This window comes from Platichthys flesus, chromosome 18 (assembly GCF_949316205.1).
Source record: "Platichthys flesus chromosome 18, fPlaFle2.1, whole genome shotgun sequence".
Lineage (NCBI taxonomy): Eukaryota > Metazoa > Chordata > Actinopteri > Pleuronectiformes > Pleuronectidae > Platichthys > Platichthys flesus.
The window spans coordinates 2760276-2777954 of NC_084962.1; the positions used below are offsets into that span (position 1 = coordinate 2760276).

Genomic DNA, 17679 nt, shown 5'->3' on the forward strand with positions numbered 1-17679 from the left:
CTTGATGTTACACATCTTAAACAATATGATATGGGTTGTCCCTAGACAACCAGACCTGTGTGCTTTCCTGTGACTATAAATGACTGGAACCTCAGATAAAGAAATTTATTTTCTGACTTCAATTACTGAGGCATTCTCTACAGAATGTTATGTGCCCATTCTACTTCAGATCCATTGAATCATTGTGTGTTTATGTTGCTTAAAGCAGAGCATTCACTGCTTTAATGTAATGTTATCTGACAATATCATGGTGTAGAAGTGCAAGGAAATACCAATATGTTATGATAAATGTCATTTATTGTTCAAAAACATTACATTAAGGCATCTGCTGGAAATGTTATGATCAACAATTCTCATGCAAATAAGACTTTAAAAACGCCACAAATAGTGTTTTGGAGAGGGGGGTTTCAGAGGGAGGGAGCAGCTCTGGAGAAAGGTCTGTCACTCCAGGTCTGCTGCTTGGTGTGATGGAGACATGAGGTTAGCATCAGGAGCGGAGGCTGCAGGAGGGACCGTGGAGCTGAGGCACACCTGTACTGCTTCTCTTGAGAAGAACTGAAGGACACACAAACAAACCATAGTGTTAAATTATGAAGATGGTTTCCTCCGATTTTTTTTTTTTAAACATAAACGTCAGACTGGCCGCTAAATCTGAAAATGCTGAAGCTAACAGCTACCCAACAGCAAGCTAATGCCTTCCTAAGGCTGCCAGGGAGTAGCAAGAGTAGCCTTGTAGCAAGAGAGTGTAGCTAATCACAGCCCTCACAGTTCTTCATCAGTGGAGAAGTACCTCGCCATGTTTTCATCTTCAGAGGAGTCATCCAAAGACTGTGCTGCTGTTCCGGAATATGTCAGGCCCGCTGCACCCTGCTGGGCTTGAACTCTGAGCACGCAGAGTAGGCCCTCACGTCCCGTCTCAGTACATGCATCAGTCCTTCCTGAGAATATATGATAAAAAACAAAACGTCTCAATAGTGCGTTTGTACGTGTGTATGTATACATACACACGTATGCTTCCAGGGAAGCATGATTGATGTATACATTCACACGTACAGGGCTTTCTTTTCTAGAGAAATATTTTCCCTGAGTTGATGTCTCTGCTTATGCCATCTAGTATGTGAAACCAAAGATATCTTGGCATAACTGTATGTTTTCGGATTGTCTAACTGTGTATTTGTGTTAAAGTCAAAAGGTCAAGGCCACAGTGACCTCATCTTATGGTTTCAGTTGTCAAGAGACACAGTGTCATTTATACGAGAGAAAATATGTAGAAATATGTAGACGGACACTGCGATGATTAGCGGAGTCATACAACGCAGTGCGGTAATTCTAGTGTAGTTTTTTTTTAGTAAATGGGTTATCTTTTTTTACAATCTACAAAAAGTTATCTATACATTTGGTCACAGAATGTTACACAAATAAATTGCCATTAAAGTTGGCATCTTGCTGTCTCGCAAGTCTGACGATGCATCTGAAGCGTCCATCAAGGGCGTTCTGCAGGTAATTTGGATTGTTTGTTTCTTGTGAAGAGGAGAATAACATGAATTCATACCAATATCAGTTTACAATCAAACCTTTTTGTGTTAACCTTGTGTAAACAGAGTCAAAGGACATTGTACAACGATGACACACATTTTCCACAGTACCTGTCATTCACTACTGAACTTCTGACACCCATTACTGGACTGTGTCTTCCTGTAGATTGGTGATGTTCGCAACGCTCTTTTCACAGTCTGTCAAAACAAAATTAGAGTTACAAATGTTAATGCCCCACAACCCATTGCCGATACGGTTGTATTTGCACACCACATCGGACCAAAACAAAACTGCAGTCTGTGAAACAAGCAGTTTTGGTAGATATAAGGGAAATGCTAATATTTCTACATGATACATATTCAGTCCCTTAAGCAAAATAACAATGATGGCAGGCCGCAACCTTGATGCCTTTGTCTACTTTGCTTACAGACTAGTTTGCGGAGTCTCGTGCTGCCGCCCCGTGACCGATACATCATCGCTCTTTTCTGAAACTAATGAAGGCAAATTCACACATGTAGACAGAAATAATCAGAATAAATTAAAAGGTGTAAAGATTGCTGACATTATGTTTGATGGGGGTCATCATTATACATAACAGAGGAAAACTTTGAACATGTATTCCTTAAATTGACTTGCCTTCCTGTGGAAAAAGTTGTTTTCCCAGTTAAACAATCACAGCAGGGAAGCATGATTGATCAAAATTCTTTCAGTGTGATATTAACTTGTATGTCAGCAAGCGTACTTTGGGGATTTTATAAAAATGTATATTTGGCATATTATATAAAATGGTGTTTCTGGTATGTAACTTAAAAGTACCTCTTTAATGGTAGGATCATTTCTCTCCCGCATCTTCCTCGTGGTACGTGGATGATGGTAGTGGGCTCAACCCGGCTTCTCTTTCTCTCCAGGCTGCCCTTCCTGCTCTTCATCAAGCAAAACAAAGTGTTCGGTCCAAGTTATTGACGTTAATGAAACTCCTGTACCTTCACTTGGATCGTCCTTGATTAAAAAACAGAACATAGGAATTGTTTTATAAAATGAATTGCAACTCCATAACATGGAAACATTATTGTCATATTGCATACTATACATTAAACCAAATTGATCTGATATTTTGGAGTAATGGTAGAGAAATACACTCCTTATTAATCTAAAGCATTCATATATCAAATTCATGTTTATATTTATATTGTAGCGTCCCTCAATGATGAGCTAAGCGTCTTGAACTGGTTTCAACAACCATGTATTCACCTCCCAGGTAGCACAGGCTACGGTGGGCCGTAGCATGTGGCTAACAATGGCGTATTAGCTGAAGATTAGCATTGTGTGTATCAACGGACTCCGCAACCGCTGTCTCAGCACTCGGACTGTAAACCTAGATCGTAACGATCTTTAAAAACAATAAACTACTCACCTGACAGAAGGAAGATGACATCGTTTGTCTTCCCAGCGCTCGGTGGTTACTACGCAGCCCCGAGTTAAAGAACCGGATGTTTACTAAAAGCCACACGCCAGTTCCGCTCGCCTGGTCCGTCCGTGGCGCAGTCGGTCCCCCTTCGGGATGAACGGTCTCGCAGGATCCTTCGCATTAGAGGTGTAATCTAGCCTCAAATATTAATATTATATAACGTGAATAACATTCACGATCACTGAGGGACACCACGCAGGGACGGTGATTTTAACAGCACGCTGCGCCGTGCTGGCATGGCAGCGTCATAGCAACCCTCATAGCAACGATAAAAACATTCGCGATAACTATTAAAATATTTATCATAAGCACGAACTGGCTGAAGACTGTGGAAGCAAAGAGCACATTTCTCGCTAGAAATGGTGTCAGAATGTATTTTTATGCCCAAACTAAGTTACAAAACTATATTTTTATCTGAGAGAACAAGGAATATCCGCCATGTTTTCCTCTCCGCAGACGGGAGCTTGTGAGTCACGTGACGTGAGAACACGCCAATGCAAAACAATGGGCTGACAAAATGTTACCATCTCACACTCTGAGAGGCCAGATTGTGAGATGGTAACGTCGTTCCAAGTGGACCAACGTTGCCACTGAACGTTTTCTGATGAGACTGGGTTGGATAGAGCGACTGCTCATGTTTTTCTTGCTCCATTGGTTTCAAGATCTCAGCAGGTATAACTGTCTTCCCTTATTGACTGAAAATTGCTGTGTGGCGCATGATGAATTTCCGAAAGGACAAATACATATATCAATCTTCATAATACCGTCACCACGCCTTTGTTACATCGAGACTGGACTATTGTAATTCATTATTATCAGGCTCCAGCAGGAAGTCGTTAAAGACTCTACAGCTTGTCCAAAATGCCGCAGCACGTGTCCTGACGAGAACAAAGAGAAGAGAGCACATTTCTCCAATATTAGCATCGCTACACTGGCTTCCAGTGAAATCTAGAATAGAATTTAAAATTTTCCTCCTCACCTTCAAGGCCCTTAATAATATAGCGCCTTTTTACCTTAAAGAGCGGTTAGTACCTTATAAACCTGCTAGAGCACTCCGCTCCCAGAATTCAAGCCTACTTGTCGTCCCTAAATTCTCTAAAAGTAGAGTAGGAGCCAGAGCTTTTAGCCATCAAGCCCCTCGGCTGTGGAATAAACTACCACTTTCAGTTCGGGAGGCAGTCACCATCTGTTCGTTTAAGAGTAGGCTCAAAACCTTCCTTTTTGATAAAGCTTATAGTTAGAGCTAATTAGTGCGGCAGAACTGAACTTGTTCTATTTTATGACACATGACACACGGGGCTTCTCTTTCCAGCTTCTCCTTCCTCTTGTCCATCCCTATCCCCCTTCCCCGGAATCCCTTTGCTTTATCACCCGCAGATCGAGGGCCTCTGTGGCCGCACCATGGATTGCGGTTTGTGGATCGCGCACCGGGGGTCGCAGTGTTGGATCCAGTGTGGCGGATTCTGAGTCATGTGGGCTGATCGTGGTGCTGGTGGCGGACCCTGTGTCGCGTTGGCATTGGGCACGGGTGGTGGACCAGGACCGCGGTGGTGGCTTGTGATGGGTCCTTGTGGCCGGGGGTGGACGGTGACTGAGGACTGGAGTGGCGTCTGGTCTGGATGGTGGATCGTGGTCTAGATGGTTGCTGAGCATGGACTGTGCTTGCAGCGGGACTGCTTGGCATGTCATGTTGGGGTTGTCCTTCGGGATGTCTACCCTCATCAAATGCTGCTAGAGACTTTGATTATTGATGATGTTCTCCTACACGTGGCATCTATTGCACTTCTGTCCGTCCTGGGAGAGGGATCCCTCACATGTGGCTCTCTCTGAGGTTTCTACATATTTTTACCCTGTTAAAAGGGTTTTTAGTAGTTTTTCCTTACTCTTGCTGAGGGTTAAGGACAGAGGATGTCACACCCTTTTAAAGCCCTATGAGATGAATTGTAATTTGTGAATATGGGCTATACAAATACAATTTGATTGATTGATTGATTGATCATGACGTAATTTATTCCATATGATGAGGAATTATTGGTTAATCCAAAATGTATGCATTACTACACTACATGATGTATTTTTTGACTTCATAGTGATGTCATGATGATTTCATTCCTTAAAAATGATCATAGATCATTTTTAAATCTACAGTATATCAGCTTTGGGGCATGTCTGTAGTCCTATAGGATGTACAGATACCAAAAGTAGTTTTTGGAACTATACACGACATTGTGACTTCTTCATGATGTCACTTATCATATGACATCATAAGATGGAGAAACAAATGCATAAGCTTCAGATTTGCTCTTTATTATTCATGAAGAAAATGTGTTTTTTGGATCCATATTTGGGTTGACCTTGACCCGTAACCGATCAGCTCCAAAGTTTATCATGTGGAGATTCGCTCCAAACTAGTATTCACACCAAATGTGGTGAAATTTTGTCCATGGAGTTTTGAGTTAACATGTAAGCATACACACCCTGAAGTAGAGAGAGAGGGAGAGAAAAAGAGAGAGCGAAAGAGAGATAGAGAGAGAGAGAGATGAAACAACATTGGCATTGGTCATAGCATTTCAGACCCAATGTTTAATCACCTACAAGTATTCTCTAAAACCCTGTGAGAGCTCAATAAGTCCAATGGCAGCATAATAAGCCACACAAAACCTCAATTATTCAGTCAGTAACATTTTATTTGTATCAGCCCTATCCACAAATCACAATTCACCTCACAGTGCAACCTCACTGAAGTGAATTCTCCTCTGGTCCTCAGCTTGCCCTGATTCGGCCACAAGCTCTCGAACTACTTGGTTGACTCATTAAGAGTTGGAACTTTAGGTCAGATTTACAATATTGAAAACTAACCTGGCCAAAACCAGCTGTTTCTCCAATATGTCAACAATGACAGTGGATTCAATATCTTTATTTGCCTATTTAGCTCAAGACATGCACCCCACACCAAAGTTGTTAAAGCAAAGCAGTGATTTATTTAGCCAATTAAACTCTGGGATAATTAGGTGGAGACGGTGGAGGGAGCCAAGGCTGGGACTTTGTCCAGTACACAGAGGTTAATGATAATCCTCTTTGAGATAAGTGCCATGTGACCAATGGGAGTTCAGACTGGAGTGCCTGATCCAACCGACATCGCTGCGGCCTCTGAAGTGCACAAATGACCATTGGGCAAGCCCCTGGCTGATTCACTGCAACTCCTGAGTGTCACGCTCATTACTGTAATGTCTCCTCCGCACCACAGTACATCCTTCCACTTATTTGATCGCGCTTATTTTCAACCTGATTAGCGCCTTTTTTCGCTTCTTTTTACACACAATTATGAATAATGGAACATGGAAACGCAATTATTTTCTCAGGGCACATGGTGTGTGTGGATTAATTGAATGAAGAGAGACAAGGCCTGCAGTGGGTTGTGTGCTGGGATGACAACAGCACTCACCCTCTTTTGCACATTAGCACATTATTGACAGCGGTGGTATAATAATGAAATAATCAGCGCCTAATCAGACAGATAAACACCATTTTTTCTGCAGTTAGTCAGCATTCATTGTGAATTTTGATGATTGAATATTGATGATTAAAATAATAGTAATTCAAAAAACTGCCAAGCTCACCAAAATTAACATCAGGCGTAATAATATAGCTTAGTTAAGGTCGAAGTTTTACATAATCAAAATTAAAAGCCAATTCATTTACTATAATAGTGGGTAATTTAATTCATGAGCTGACATTAGCCGGCCAACATTCTCCTCAGCTGTTATGTCATCACTGCTGCTGTCAGCTTAAAGGAGTACATATTTGAGCTGTGTCATGCACGAACATGTTATATCCCACTCAAGTGATGGTGTTCATGTTTGTGTGTGTTTGTATGTACGTGTAAATATATACACATATACTGTTCGTATATGAATAAATGTATACATAAGTTTTATATACATACAGGACATATACAATAAACTTAAAATACATGCCAAAGCAAAAGGTCTGTGTAATGTAAAGTGAACACAGTATTGCAACTATTTATGTACAATAATCACAGAAAAAGTGCAAAATCGCAGTGACATTTAAAACCCTGACTCTTACAGTACGTACAGTATGTGAACGTCTTCATGAAACTGACACGGTGACTGGCCTCAGATTTCACTGTCGCACCCCCCCCACACACACAGCTGCAAAAAACTGAAACTTAGGCAATGCATATATAAATATATATATATAAATATACATACACTCAGGGAGCACCATAGTCGTAACTGAGGGCACTGACTCAACCAGATGTTAGAATCTTTCCTTTGAGATTCCTCCAAGTTGACATGACTGCATCACATCATTCCTGCTGATTTGACAACTGTGTGTGTGTGTGTGTGTGTGTGTGTGTGTGTGTGTGTGTGTGTGTGTGTGTGTGTGTGTGTGTGTGTGTGTGTGTGTATGTATGTGTGTTTGTGTGTGCATGCATGTACGTGTAATAAAATCTCAGGAGATCAGCAGTTTCACTTATACCCAAACTAGTCTGACACCAACAGTCATGTCACAGTCAAAGTCACTGAGATCACAATTTTTTCATTCTGTTTGACTTTCATGACTTCACACATTAAACTTCAGCTATGATTTGTCCCATCATAATTGTTTTTATTTAATTAGCTTACAACAACTTTATAAAGCATCAAACATTACTAAGTTATATTATATCTTATATTTTTCTGATTCTGGTTTAGTTAGACTGCAGAGAGCTGAAATATTTTGTGTTTGGTTTTAACATTCATTGAGAAAACCTTCAGATAAAAATATTTAAAAAAACATACACACAACAAACACATTTCTTCTGACACTGGTGTTGATTCCATTGCTCTGCTGTAGCCACCATGTGACAGAGAGAATTTGTTTTTGAATGATCTAATGTGATTCAAATGTCTTGGCAAACAAGTCAATACTTGTTAGTGCAGTGTTATTGTCTATCAATAAAGCTTGCCTCATCCCAGCTGCTCAGGATCCACAGAGTTCACACCCCAGCTACAGAGCCAGTGAATCACAGCTTCAGCCAGATGAAGAGGGGACACACCTTGCCTCTCCTGTCAAAAGCCAAAAAGCCACAGATATATGCCTTTCAGTCCGAGTCAGACAGGTGAGTAAGGAAGGGATCATCTTCTTCTGTGGTGACGAGTCACGATTGCTTCAGTCGCCATGATGTTCAAGTGCACGCCTGGACAGGAGCAGAGTGAAACATCAGACTGTCTGTGGTGGACTCCACGCTGTGGGAAACAGCTGATGTCATGTGTTTGGTGTTACTCTGACTTAAACAGGCACAGTAGCCTGCTCGTGATGACAGGTTACATGATGCACTACTAAGTACTGATCATTAAAACACACCCTCTTAAGTACACCTCCCCCCTCCCCCTTTGCCCCCTGTGGAAAGACCTGCAGCAGATCCAAACAAACGAAGGAAGTGCTAAAGGAGGAGCAGCTGCTTATTGGAACACACGCACACAAACACCCACGCACGCACACACACAAAGAGAACACTGCTCTCCTTTCGGCAGGACTTCCTGAACACCTTGCAGCAACATGAGCACAGAGTGAGAGCTTTAATAATAATATATCCATATTCGTATTCCCTTGTTTCTATCAAAGTAGGGTGGAATGAGAAGTGTGGGGAGAGCATGGCCTAGGGGATAGAGTGGGTGTTCTGCAACATGAGGGTTGCTGGTTCGAATCCCACTCTTTCCCATCTGCATGCCTAAGTGTCTTTGGCAAAGACACTGAACCCCCCAAAATGGCCCCTCATAAATGTTGAGTGTACTAAAAAAATGTAAGTCGCTTTGGACAAAAGCGTCTGCTAAATGACATGTAATGTAATAATAATAAGTTATTCATTCATAGCGGAATAAAAAAACTGGGAATTTACTGAATGAATAATGTGCTTTTTGCATATTGATGTGCACGTATCCATTCCAAAAACAAATGCTAAATTAACCAAATGTGAGTTAGATTATGATCTGGCTAGTCCTGCTGCCAGCAACGAATTATTATACTTTGCAAGGTCTTAAATGGGTTTCCCCTCAAAACAAGAAGGTTTCCGGTTTGAATCCCGGTTTGGCCAAGGTATTGATGTGAGGGCTTTGCATGTTCTTCCCATACTTTTCTCCAGCCCCTCCAATTTTCTCCCACAGTCCAAAGACATGTCGATGGGGGGTTAGGGTAATATGGGACTCTGAGAATGTGAGAGTGAACAGTTGTTTTTCCCTGTACGTCAGACTTGTGATAGACTGGTGACCTGTCCAGGCTGTACCCCTCCTCTGGGCCAACGTCAACTGGGATTGGCTCAAGGGACCCCACGACCCTCAAAGGATGAGCAGTATAGTATTTATCCCTGATGTTATATGGCGGCGCTCTTCTAATCTTGATGACCTCTCAAAGCGCTTAACAGTAAAGTTTCTGCCATCTATTCACAGAAACATTGACACAGTGCATCTCTGAGCAGCACTTTTCTATGAGACGGGCAATTTGGGGTTCAGTATTTTACTCAAGGACACTTCGGCATGCAGATATGGAAGACTGGGTTTTAACCGCTGACCATCTAGTTAGAGGATGACCGCTCCATCCCCTCAGCCACAGCCGCCAAAATTATGTACTTATAATCGAGTGTAGTGGCTGTAAGGGGGGCAGGAGACATTACTGTATAGTTATGCATTCAACAGGGTATCGGCCCCATCAGAAATGACCTGTGAGTTCCACTACATCTGTTCTCACTGTGGATTGTGTGTGTTGATTAAAGCACAGAATCACCGTGGAAGCAAAAGATACAGGAACAATGAAAGCTTTAAAAGTTTTGCTCCGGAGCCTCAAGATAACATTTACGCAATAACAATATGCAATAATGCAGCTGTCATCCCAAGGCACATGTCATTTCAGTTTAATGATCTTCAGTGGTGGCTGCAGTGCTAACGAAACAAACCGTGATTAAATAAATTATTTTTCCACACAGTGAATCTGGAGGCGTGGATTGTAAAGTGGGCTGTCAGAACTTTGTCACTGAAATCTGAGTAGAGGTATTTAACAGGGATAGCGAGGATTATTTCTGGGTTCATTACTACGAGGGGGCACCTTTTCATTACGCTCAATCGTTTGATTCGTTATTAATATGAATATGTTGAGTTGTGCAGCTTTAATCACTTTTAGATCTCTTATCTCTTCAAAAAAAAGAATAGTTGAGACCACTTTACTAAAATCAGATCTACCTACTAATTCCACAATCGTCTGTCTGTCTGTACGTTTGTGGAACCCATATCTTGCAAACCATTCATGTTTCTGCTTCACATTTGGCATTAGTAATTTACCGTAAATTGCCCAAGAAAGTACAGTGACACAAATTACCGGAATAAACAGCAGTCAGTGGGGGCGGGGCAGTGTCTCTTCAGTCTGTGGATGAGTTTCCTTCATTTCTTCTACGCCCTTTGATAAAGTACAGAAGTGGTCGGTGCCTGGGGCCAAACCACAGGTCTGAATCACAGCCATTTCATTTTGATCATTTGATTATATTTATTTCACCATGTGGGACGGAGAGAAACAGAAACATTATTGGGAGTGTATGCTGCTGATCTCCTTCATTGCAACACCATTCTTAGCATCACTTGCTTTTAGCAATTTGTCTTCGGAGTAAAGTTAAATTTTTGTTTTCTAGCTGTAATGATTTTAACTGAGCGAATTATTTTGAAAGTTGTGAAATTGGGTCTGAAGATTGTGTCGATTGCTTCGTCCTGTGAAATAGCCGAGTGCAATGTGGAAAATAACAACAGCTGTTTAGTAAATCATTCAAACTTTATATAACCACACGCATGAGAATAATTTTCGTTTTTTGAACAACACTGACTCTAACGTTTTCTAACTTCACTCTGCGCACAATGCCCAGCATAAAAAGTGACAGTATGTTGTAGAACTGTTTGAAGAGGACTCACTTATGAAAAGGAGTTATTATGAATTGTGTAACATAATCATATCGAAGTCAGAGCTATATCTTCCTACTGTCTACACACTCGTGTGGGGGGGGCTTTTTTAGACTGAAATGGTAGAAATTGATTTATTTTTTGTCAGACTGTATCTGTGCTGGCACTCCCGCTGTGCCACATGCAGTGATGCTGTGTGTCTGAAAACAGCTTTGTTGGCTTGGTGTTGGTCTACTTGTTGATCAGTCATTGCAGTATGTCAAATGTTGGAAAATATTTACCACACTGCCATGAAATTGGGTGTGGGGTATTTTACACTATTCTCACCAACGTCCTCAGGTCAATTGTTGACATTCTCAGCAAGAGATCACAATCTCTTACCAACAGTGTTTCTTTGAACTAAATCATTTCATAAGCTTTGCGTGCAGGAATAACAATAAAATAATAAAATGCCCTCTTGCTCTTTTAATAGATATAATTTAACACACTCCGGGGTTTCGCTGCAACAGCCTTACCTGATCTAGGATGACCAGTAGCTCAGGTTGGCTAATGCTTGATAAAGCTAGCCACATTTGGGAAGACTAGTGCAATGCCCATTCTTAGATGTCTGTTTAGAATTGATTGTTTCCTTGGATTGTGGTGATACTCTGTAGCTACTGCAGAATAAGACCCTGTCATTAGTGAGTTCTCTGTACAGTTATATAGTATACTACAATATAATGAGTTCCAGGAGCCTCTTTCAGAATAACATAGCAGGAACCGGTCATGGGTGTCTTAGATCTAGAGAAGGTGATAAAAGGTTCAAGCACTGACATCTGTTAAAAGAACTGTAGGCTCTGAGGCAGTGGGGGCCCTCAAATGATGGTCCCCATAAAGGTTTGGCAGCGTTTCCAAATGCGTGGGGCTCAAAAACAGGAAAAGTTTTAACCGAGCATCCACACTAATCCAAACTAATACAAATTATGCGGTTTAAAATCAAAACTTGGTGGTGTGGATGCTGGCTAAGTTGCCTAAACCTAACCGAACCTCATGACTGAACAAATAAATAATAGAATAAATGATTAAAATTAAAAGTTATTTATTCAGCAGTTGAATTTGTTATTTTTGAACAATGTAATTTAATGTTTGATGACTACTTATTTCAGTAATCACACCACAGGTTTTATCCTCTGGCGAGCGTGAATGTGCCAATGTCTTTGCTAACAATTAATTATGCTTTGAAATTTTAGCCTGTGGCTGTGCTGTAGAGAGGGTCAGGGGGATCATCAACATTAGCCTGAATGGTCCCATGGGGATCTTTAAAACCCATATCATATTTCACAGCAATCTGGCCTGTTACTTGTTGAAATTTCTTGCACTGGACCAAAGTGCCAGGTGGACACACCAATGGACATCCAACAGACAGCAACATCCTTATCTTATTACTTTCCTCTGAGGGAAGGGTCGTATCTGCAAACCCCTCTGGTGCAGTGCCCTTATAAAGATCGTTTTCACGACATTTCCGTTTTATTACACAGTTCACAGTCCATCGAGAGGCAAAGAAAAAGGAGAAATAATGCATCTAAGGTCTAAAGATTAATTTGTATCGTAGACATTACGATAACAGCTCCAGGACATCCCACATAAGTTTCTCAGTAGTCTACAGCTTGTCAGTAAATGCCTCCAGTAAATTTATTTTGAATAGATATTTGCTATTTGGCAGGAAACATGACCTGGAATGAATTCCAAAGGGGGGAATTTGGGAGCTACAGCGTCTCTCTCTCTCTCTCTGTGCTTGTGTTCCAGTTCTTGTGATGACAAAGTGCAGGTAAAAATAAAGTTGACAGTAATCTGATGGGATGTCTGAACTGTTTAGTACTGCGAGACTTCAAAAAGAGGAATGATTGCATGAGACAGATGTCAGCGTGGGATATGTGAAATTCTAAACAAATGATTATGAGCTGCAATGAAAGACAAGTGGGGACATGGAATGGAGCAGAGCTCATCTGTGCGAGCAAATGCTGTGGGTGGGACGAACAAAAGAGTGGATGCACCCACTCTCACAGCTCGCACTTTCATGGCTGAGCGCTGGTGACAGGTCATGAAAGGAGAGAATGCTGAGAGATATTTATCAGGGGTTGAAAGACGAGAGACGGTAACAACGATCGGGACGGGGGAAGAAAAGAAGAACAAGGTTACAACAGGATTTGGTAAAAGGGGAATTCCTCTGAAGATTGTAGTCACGATGACACCACGATCAAATGGAATAAAACAAACGCATACAAGAAACTGTTTTTCCTTTTGCAGTGCAGAAAGAGGCTCTGTTCAGTTACTTCATGATAATTAAATAGTTGACAGTCATCTACTTAATTTAATGAAGACTATAATCACTGATATTATGACTGAGAAGAAGAATCTTCAAATTTATTGAGTAAATATGATCATGAATATGATGTAATCCATGGACCTAAGAAAAGTAACTTTGACTGTATGTACATAAGTGACAATTCCCAAATGATTTTAAAACACCATATACCCTAGAACCCATTAAGAGGTTTTTATCCCTTATTTCAAAATGTGATTTACCGCTTTTACTTTGAAACAGGTGGAGGAAGAGTTGAAAATATTTATGTTTGTTACACATCAAAAGGTATGGACAATGGAACTGTGGTGAAAGATCCTTTTCACTGTCTGGGACCGCATGCTGCACAAGGCGACAACAGGTGAAACCTTGACTCTCTGAAGTTAGCTCAATAACTGCAAATCCTCGCTCGTGGCACAGGCCTCTGGTTTGAAAATAGCTGGAAACAACAACTACTAAAAAACATATAAACACAATGGATGTCTAGTCGAAAGTGGAAAAGCTGCATATTATTACTTAGAGTCATAAGATATGGAGAAAAAAACCTTGAAAGATCATCAGGCGCTGACAGGAAACCAAAAGGGAATCAACACATTTGAAAACACTGCATCCAATCTATCACATCCTGCAGAAAAGTTTTGGACTGTGAGACTCTGCAGCAGCAAGACTAATGGGGATTATCGTGAATATCATGTGGTGATGTGGCAGCTACACTGATGACTAGCCCAAGGGTGTGGAAAAACAATTATTGTGCAAAACCACCAAGGGGAAAAGCCTTTTCCAAAAGTGATGCATTTTCCTCCAAGCTCATCTTCATAAACCTATGTGGAGAGAGATGCTTAGGAGCCGCAGTGTTATAATAGCTGTCATGGGCTGTCACTCATGTATCAGCACGTCTGACGGGTCGAACATTATCCCTCAAGCCACGAGAATGCAGAGCGGCGTGCGTGCCAGCAGCTACTGTAAAGTTTATGAGCTGTTAAAGTGACATTATGATTTCAGATGCCTTATCTATAATGTCAAGGGAACAGGATTTCAATTTAACGGGAAATATAACTTTACAGCAGCTCCATCCCATAAAGTGCGCTTCTCACACTTACTTTGTTATATGGTGGCTATTATTAAACAAAGCTTTCAGAATGAAGAATAGTTGGCCGCTCTTGCTCTTTATAATCCTCAGATGTTGTGATATGTCTGGGAAATAAAGTGGCTGCGTCTCCTCTCGGGCTTTTGTCTGTCCGAGTGGCAGTTTCGATTTCACATGTTGAATCCGACATGTGAGAAGATGCCGGGCACAATTGCTTTGAGATTTAATTATCTGATATCATTGTATGAGGTGTGCGTTTTCCCGCTGATTGTGGATTCACGCGTGCTGCCCCGTCTTGTATTAAGTCCTGACCCTGGTAAAGCTTTCGCAGCCTCCTCTGAGCATCTTTCGGATCATAAACTGATCATTATCTCTATGTCATCCTGTTTCTGCTGTCTCCATCCTCATATTTATCCTCTTAGTCACAAATCCCTACATCCCTTCACTTTGCTGTTGCTTCCATCTCTTAAATCCACATTGTCTGCTCCCCCCTCCCCCCCAGGTCTTTCTCTGAAACAGAGGAAACTCTATTCTGTATTTCTGTTCCGAGCTGTGCAGACTAAGGTTATTGTCATGTCAACAGAAGCAAACTCCCTAACCTGTCACACGATACACACACACACACGCAGACACACACACACACAACTCTGTGAGCTACACCACTGCAGTTGTGTGTTTCTGTGACTCTTGGTAGCTTGTAAAAAGGTTTTTTTATCCAGGGCCATTTACAGCCCCCCCACTGCCACTGATTCTCTTGTACTCTTTTTATATCAAATAAACCTGCTGTTAAAACGAGGGTAAACCTGCCAATAAAAGGTGATTGACTCTTTCCTCACACATGTACATACATCTTTTTATTTATTTCCATCTTGAACAAGCTTGATGTGACATGTAAGACAGGGTTATTAAATAGTTTCAGCAAATAATTACAGGCAGCACGGAGGCCATGTTATCGTGGTTACTATTCCTTACACCAGTTCAAACTCAATACTGATTGGAAAATGTTCAAGCGCTGGTCCAGCGTAGGCGGCTGGAATTCGATTCTGACTTATGAAGCAAACGGCATGCGTGTGCAGCAGGTGAGCGTCTGATGTGAGCACAGGGAGCATGTACGCAGCGGAGCAACTACATGAGGTATCTGCTATGACTATGGGCGGCTGTGGCTGAGGGGTAGATTGATCGTCCTCCAACCTGAAGGTCGGCAGTTTGATCCCCAGTCTGACCCATCTGCATGCCGAAGTGTCCTTGGGCAAGATGCTGAACCCCGAATAGCCCCCCCATAGATTAACAAAGTGCTGCGAATAGATGCACTTTATGAATGTGTGTGAGAATGTAGAACTGTACTGTAAAGCGCATTGAGTGGTCATCAAGACTAGAAAAATGATATATAAATACAAAACCATTTACTATTGTATTTCATTCAATAGATGTAGCCTATATGTAGGACTATACAATTTGAATTAACAAACTTTATTCAGTCAACAAACATGCTAGAGTGCATCTTTCTTGGAAACTGGTACAGGAAGGGTTGCAAATATTAATGTTTGTGACATTTTCGACAGATAAGACATTCAAACTGTGGTAAAAGTTCATTTTCATTATCTATTTTACTTATCTATTTTAGTGCAAAGTTCAAATGTTTTGCAACACACACATTCTGCTCACAGATCCAGGGAGTTGGCAGAGAGTCAGGGGTGACAATTAGCGCATGAACCGGGTTTCACTTCTGATCAGAGCTGGATCCAAGACACACGAGCGACTGATGCAGAGCCATGTGACCTGGGAATGAATTTCTCTCAAACACATCTCTGAGTCCCTCTCACAGAACTGCAGCTATAGCACCTACTGTAAAGGCAGTGCAGGTGTGTCTTTTTTTTGCTCTTCTAAAATCAGAACAGGGGAGAAAAGTGTCAGTTCCCTCTGTACCTGCTAAATGTGTCTCCAATAATATGTCAATGTCGTGTCACAACTCGTGTCCTCCAGGTGCCTGAACCACACATTTGTCCACCGGTATTTTTACCAGAGGAACTAAATGATGTCTGTGGGCTGTAGTCCCTGGTCCACAAACAGTCCCAGCTCTGGTGATGGTGTGTGGACAACCAAGGGAATCTGTGGGCGGAGTGTGATGTTTGTTTGTGTTGCTGATCACTCAGCTCCGGCCTCGCTAATGTGGTTATGTGCTGAAGCAGAAAAACCCAACTATTAAATACTGTGCTGACTCACTAACTATGTGATGGTGTGCCATTGTGAGCATTAATGGTCCAGTTGAATTAGGCTCATGGATCTTTCCATTCAGTGAAAATACAAACAAAAGTGAACAAAGGCAGCTTTTCTCTTCATGAGCTTCTGAGGAAGATAAAAAATGCACACAAAAAACGGTTATTTAGAGAAAACTAGATGTTGGAGAGAGTGAATGAATATTTGGCTTCTTAACCAGACAGTCAGACCCAACAGAGCAGAAAGGAAAGCGGAAGGTTACCACAGCAACATCCTTTTATCCTCCATCATGGCACTTAAAAAGTACTATGGCGTAGTAAGGCCACTTAAAGATAAGAAGAACCAGAGATATAAAGACTAATGTCGTAAATGTACGAGAATTAAGTTGTTATTTTAGGCTACGTGTTACTTTTGAGGTAAAATATCATATATATATATATATATATATATATATATAATATAAGAGAGTAAGTAGTATAATATTATAACTCATCAGCTCCACATCATCTTAAATGTCAGGACTAAGAAAAAGATCTATTCTGAAGAAAGAACCACACAGACTTGGAGGAAATGTCTATAATGGGGTCGTCTGTGTAATTTTGGCTTTGTCTGTTTGGTATTCAACAGGGTTTCGTAGTTTCACATTGGTAATTAAGGTTTTAGATCCTGAGTCAAAATATGATTTTATTTCAGCACTATGACAAGTAGTATGACTCAAACCTTGTAATATTATGAAATTAGGAGCGGTGTGTAGCTCCCAGCTGCCGCCCCCACAAGGCAAGGCCTTAACCCGCAGAGGCTTGGGTTGGATTCCCACCAGCCGCCATGTATGCCTGTCCTCCCCAAGTCTCTCTCTATCCCCCCTTCACATTACTCTTTCTTATCTATTAAAGGTGATAAAAGCCCTAAAAATACATACAAAAATAAAATAATATTATGAAATTGGTTTCTTGTGAAATTACAACTTCATTCAAGTTATATGACATTATTAAGTTTCAATATTATATCATATTATGACTTGTTGTCAATACATTTTCATGATATGTTTTATTGTTCAATTAGAAGTTTATTTTAATATTATTCC

General features: G+C 41.1%; 1 long non-coding RNA gene across 1 annotated transcript; it reads right to left on the minus strand.

Moving 5' to 3' along the window:
• Positions 1–279: 279 nt before the first annotated feature.
• Positions 280–3608, minus strand: LOC133973993 (uncharacterized). The gene is made up of 5 exons (XR_009924627.1): positions 2951–3608; positions 2353–2535; positions 1647–1733; positions 791–938; positions 280–555 (listed from the first exon to the last, which is right to left on the minus strand). It is a non-coding gene; the product is annotated as an uncharacterized LOC133973993 (long non-coding RNA).
• Between the last annotated feature and the right edge of the window lie 14071 nt (positions 3609–17679).